At 34.5% G+C, this 5,411-nt stretch overlaps 1 long non-coding RNA gene across 1 annotated transcript; it reads left to right on the forward strand.

Annotated features, from left to right (window-relative positions):
- The first annotated feature begins 663 nt into the window (after positions 1-663).
- LOC126954594 (uncharacterized) lies at positions 664-4,461 on the forward strand. The gene is made up of 3 exons (XR_007725651.1): positions 664-695; positions 1,519-1,574; positions 3,556-4,461. It is a non-coding gene; the product is annotated as an uncharacterized LOC126954594 (long non-coding RNA).
- The last annotated feature ends 950 nt before the right edge of the window (positions 4,462-5,411 follow it).

Raw genomic sequence — 5,411 nt, forward strand, 5'->3', positions numbered from 1 at the left:
TCATCTATTGCCTGAGCGCACAGCAGGAGGGACAATGATCGGGATATAAACCCAGGCATTCAAGACGGCAACGGCAAGCCGCTTTGGGTCCCCTCCCTTTATATGGGAGCTCTCTTTCACTCTATTAAATCTTAAAACTGCAAAAAAAATTAATAATAATAATAATATATAATGGTCCAATGTGTAGGCAAATATGTTTTTTGATAAATCTCACTCAGATTTTATACATTTTAAATTAATCTGCTCATCAAAATATAGATAGGCTTATGTATAGCCATGGTGGTCACTAAACATCTCTTTAGAATCTCTTAAAAACACAGATTAAAAGCATCCACATTGAAGTATTATTTGCAATATGGATGTTAAAATGTTTGCATTTCTTGACACGTTTAAAATAGGTTTGTAATTCCAAATATAAATATCCTCATACTATATCTGTAACTAAAATCAATAATAATAATATAACATGCTTAATTTTTCTCCAGTTTTCTGTTGATTCTTATATGTGAAGAATGAATAGCTATAGATTAGCTCATATTTCCAGTGACTAGATATTTGATGTTCCAAAGAAGGCTGGTAATTTTAGAACATTCTACTGAGCATAATAAAGGAGCTTGTGACTTAAGTTTCCATCATTTGCATAGAGAGTTATATGAAAGCAAGTAGCAAGTCCAGGAAGACACATTGTGAATAAGGTAGATATGAAGTTATCTGTCACAGGCCTGAAAGTTCACTACAGATCCAAACAGATAAAGGAAAACATGTAAATACAGTGCAAAAATGCTATGAAATGTTAGTACAGGACACTATGGAAACATTAGCATATATCTGGAATTAAAGTATGCATATGTTAAAATGTGTCAGGCCAGTAATAATTATTTGTATTTGTGTATGTGTATGTGTGTACATATGTGTTAATGTAGTTTTTCACTCTGTCAGAGGAAACACACATAAAGTTCTGAACCTTAAAAGATTACATTATATATCAGAACTACAAAGGATTCAAAGAGCTTCAATATATTTGTAGCACAAAATGTGACATGCTGCTGGGGAAGGCAGAAAGGAATGAGTTAGGAGAGAGAAAAAAGAATGTATTGATGGAAGCCTTTGTAATCTATGTTAAGTACTATAGTCTTTCCTTTTCTAAAGGTGTTGAGTATCTGTGAAATATACTGCTTTATTTCTCACTCAAGAAGACTTGATAGAATTAGTACCTGTGTCTAATCTGATATTCTCATTTTAGTTATTAAGACATGATAAAACCTAAGACAACAGGCCGTCTTCACAAACTTATCTTCCCTGTGGAACATAATTTATTTATTTAAAAAAAAAAAAAACATAAAAAATTCTTACTAAAGAAACTGCTTGTTGAAAATTATTACTTAAGTGTTGGTAGAAAGTGCTAAAATGTTTTAAATTTTAGGTAAACATACATGAGTTTGACTAATATAGTGAAAATATGATATTTGTTGAATACGAGTATAAAAAGGAATGATTTAATACTTCTTTTAACTACAGGAAACAGAAAAACAAAGCCCACTTGATTGGTCCATACACTACAAGCTTCAAGAGGGGTGAGATTTTATTTTGTATTGTCTTTATTACTGCTCTCTGATATAGAAACAGCGCCTGATATCCAGGCACACCATAAAATTTTGGATAATGTAATGAAAATGTGTGTTACTCAAAGTTTTGTAATATTAAAATATCCAGGGTCTAGTTCTTTAGATTGAAAGCAAGTTCGTTAAGATTAGAGCATTTATTAAGATTTTAAATAAAATTTAAAGGATGAAAGAAAGGATATTGCCAAATAAAGAATGTTGATATGAATATAAAATGCACTAGTGTCTTGTATATGGTGATTATGATTTGCAAGCATAATAAGCATTTAGGGGTACATGAAAATAGAGACTGAGAACCGTAGTCAGGGTAAATAAATGAGATTTGTCTAGAATACTCAAAGTTGAATACAAAATTTGTTTATGAACAAAATTTCCCACTAATTCACAATTTCTGTGTATATTAAAATAAGCACAGAACATCCTAAAGCAACATTTTATGCATTGGAATTTTCTCTGTTTCTGCAATGTCTTTTTATCTCTCTTCTTTTAAATTCCTTCCATAATATGAGCAGTATATTCAATTTTCAAAAGAAAAAATAGCTTTTATCTGTTAGTTCATCAGTTACTTATCATTGTCAATCTGGTAAATGTAGCATTTGTAGAATTTTCAAATGAATATTGTTCTCTGGCAAAGAATAGGAGTCACATTTATAATCCTTTTGTTTCAGATGCTCATGGAAAGTGGATGGTATTTAAAGTATATGATATTTAATTTATTCTTTCATAAATCTATAAATATGCTTAAAATGCATCTCTTTAATAATAATAATGTAATAGAAACTATATAGAGAATATTAAAATCCCAGAGATTAAGATAGACTATATTTTTGATAAAATGTGGTCATGTGAATGGGTATCATCATTAATGGGGATCATATCTTCACTGTAAAAATTTTGTTCTCATTGGCAATTTTTCTGTAGAATCAAATCTCTGATTGTCTATGTAAAACTCTTTGGTGATAGCCAAATTCTTCTGTCCGTTGTGTCTTTAACTGGAGTCATAATGTATACCAGTATTTCTAGGGCAGTCCCTGCTTGTGTCTGTCATACAATAATAATGATTAGTAGTGCTCCACATTTTGTCCTAAATCTCCCAGTTTTAACTGTAAGCTTATAAAATATATTCTCATCCCATCCTGAATCTTAAAAAAATAATTTTCTTGAGATGCTCTTATTTAGAGAGACGGGGGGTGGGGGGAGGGAGAGAGAGAGAGAGAGAACATAAATAAATTAAATTCAAATAAATAAAATAATAAAACTTAATGCTTTACTAAGATTATTGAATCTGAAATCTTGTTACATCACAACTTTGTAGAAAAAGATTCTGAGAAGATATTCATTATAATGAAATAATCAAGGTAACATTTAATATGTAAGTAATTAAAATAGGTCAAATAACTAGATACATGAAGACAAATCCGGTATGCTTTCTAGTAATCCACTGAGTAAATTTGACTGTAATTAAACATTAAAGACCTACTATTTCTTGTTTATTTGCTTGTTTAAGATGGAGTCTTGCTCTGTCGCCCAGGCTGGAGTGCAGAGGCGTGATCTCGGCTCACTACCACCCCGCTTCCTGGGTTCAAGCGATTCTCCCACCTCCGCCTCCCAAGTATCTGGGATTACAGGCACCCACCATCATGCCTGGTTAATGTTTGTATTTTTGTAGAGATGGGGTTTTGCCATATTGGCCAGGCTGGTCTTGAACTCCTGACCTCAGGTGATCAGCCCACCTCGGCCTCTGAAAGTGGTTGGGATTACAGGCGTGAGCCACCACGCCTGGCCCTTACTATCTCTATTCTATGTTTATTTATTGATGAATGTGTCTCTAAATCATCTGATCATAAGGTACTCTGAGATACCTTTTAAGAAAGAAAGAGTAACATCAGCAAGATGGCCAACTAGAATTACCTGTTTCTCATTCTCCCTACAGAAAGGGAACAGCACAACAAATAAACAATTCTATTTCAACTGGAGTTATGGAAGAGCACCAGGGGAGCAGTGAAATCCATGTAGAGCATGGAAGCCCAGGATACATCCATAGAGAGGAAAGCAGCATCCTGCCTCTGCCACTGTTTCCCCTGATATATTTGGCCTGAAACCAAGAGGGACTATTTTATAGAGAAAAAAAAAAAAAAAAAAAGCTGAGGACCCTCGATGGTTCACATCACTGTTGAAAATGCAAACATTCATCTATCGGAGGGTGTCTCAGTCCTCACAGCCCCAGAATCCAGTTTGTACAATTAAGAGTCCAAAGGACTGCATTGTCCCAGAATAGAAACCCTCTTTGCAGTCCCCACCCTGGCAACCTAAGCTTCTTTGGCATGGTGCCCTTTACAAACCAGAGCTGCAGCTGGAGTGTATTTTGCCCAGGGAGCCAGTAACCACTGAACACCTCCATCTCTGAGGTCCCATCATCATTCCACTGTGTTCAAGAGGGGTAGCTGCAACACCACTACCCAGGCCTCCCAGAACCTAGCCCCAAAGAACGACTGAGACACTGGCCTCCCAACTCATAAGGCATGCTATTCACCAGGAAAACAGGTGAACCTGCACAGTGATGTCTAATAGTCACCCTGGCCTCCACGTGTTTGTTTCTACAGCCAGTCTTATAGACAACCCAGGGGCAGCCTTGCCTCCAAAGACAATGATGCATGGCAGCCTGGCTCAAATGTCCTGATGCCTGGCATAAGAGCTATTCTGGTGGCAGCCCTGCACCCTAAGAAGACTGCTGCACAGACATCCTCTCGTGTTCCCAGACCAGCAACCAACCTGGTGACCCTACCCCAGCAAAATCATGACACCGTGACCTCATATAAAATGTTTAAAATACTGCTATAATTGGAAACAAAATAATAATATGTATTATGAAAACACATGAAAGTATGAAACTCATCAGTATAGTTAAATTCATAAATATTCTCAGAATATCTTAGAGCTGAAATGGTGCTCTGTAACACTTTCAAATCTCTAGTATAAATATTTAACATCAAAATGGTCCAAAAAAATAGCTACAATCAGTGACTAAGAAACACACTATAAATGAAAATGTAAATTAGGGCAACAAGAATATAAATGATCTGTGTGGGATGAAAGTTTACAGTATATTTTTGCAACCAAAATGAAGTTGTTTTCAGCTTAAAGTAGTCTATTAAAACAAGACTTTTTGTATTAGCCACATGGTAACCACAAAGAAAATTACAGCAAATGTACAAACAAGGAAAAGAAAGAAAGCAGTTTAGCCCTGCAGAAAACTACGAAATCATAGAGGAAATCTACAAGAGAGGAAGAAAGGAACAAATGATCTACAATCAGAAAACAATTTTTGGAATGTCAGGAGTAAGTCCTTACTTACTAATATAACTTTGAAAATAAATAAATTAAATTATGTAATTAAAAGGTATAGTGTGGGTGAGTTGAATTTTTAAAAAAACACCTGGTTTTATACTGCCCACAGAAAACTCACTTCACTATAAAAGACAAACATAAACTGAAAACAAAGGGATAAAAAAAGATATTCCATGCAAGTGAGAACCAAAAACAAGCAGTAGCTATAGTTACGTCAGATAAAGAGGACTTTAAGTCAAAAACTGTAAAAAGGGACAAAGAAGGAAATTACATAATGATAAAAGAATCAATTCATTAAGAAGATATAGCCATCAAAAATATATAAGCACACCAAACCAGAACACCCAAATATATAAAGCAAATATTACTAGACCTAATATGAGAGTTAGACTGCAAATACAGTAATAGTGGAAACTTTCAATACCTCACTTTCAACAAGGG

The sequence above is a fragment of the Macaca thibetana genome, chromosome 5 (genome assembly GCF_024542745.1).
Source record: "Macaca thibetana thibetana isolate TM-01 chromosome 5, ASM2454274v1, whole genome shotgun sequence".
NCBI lineage: Eukaryota > Metazoa > Chordata > Mammalia > Primates > Cercopithecidae > Macaca > Macaca thibetana.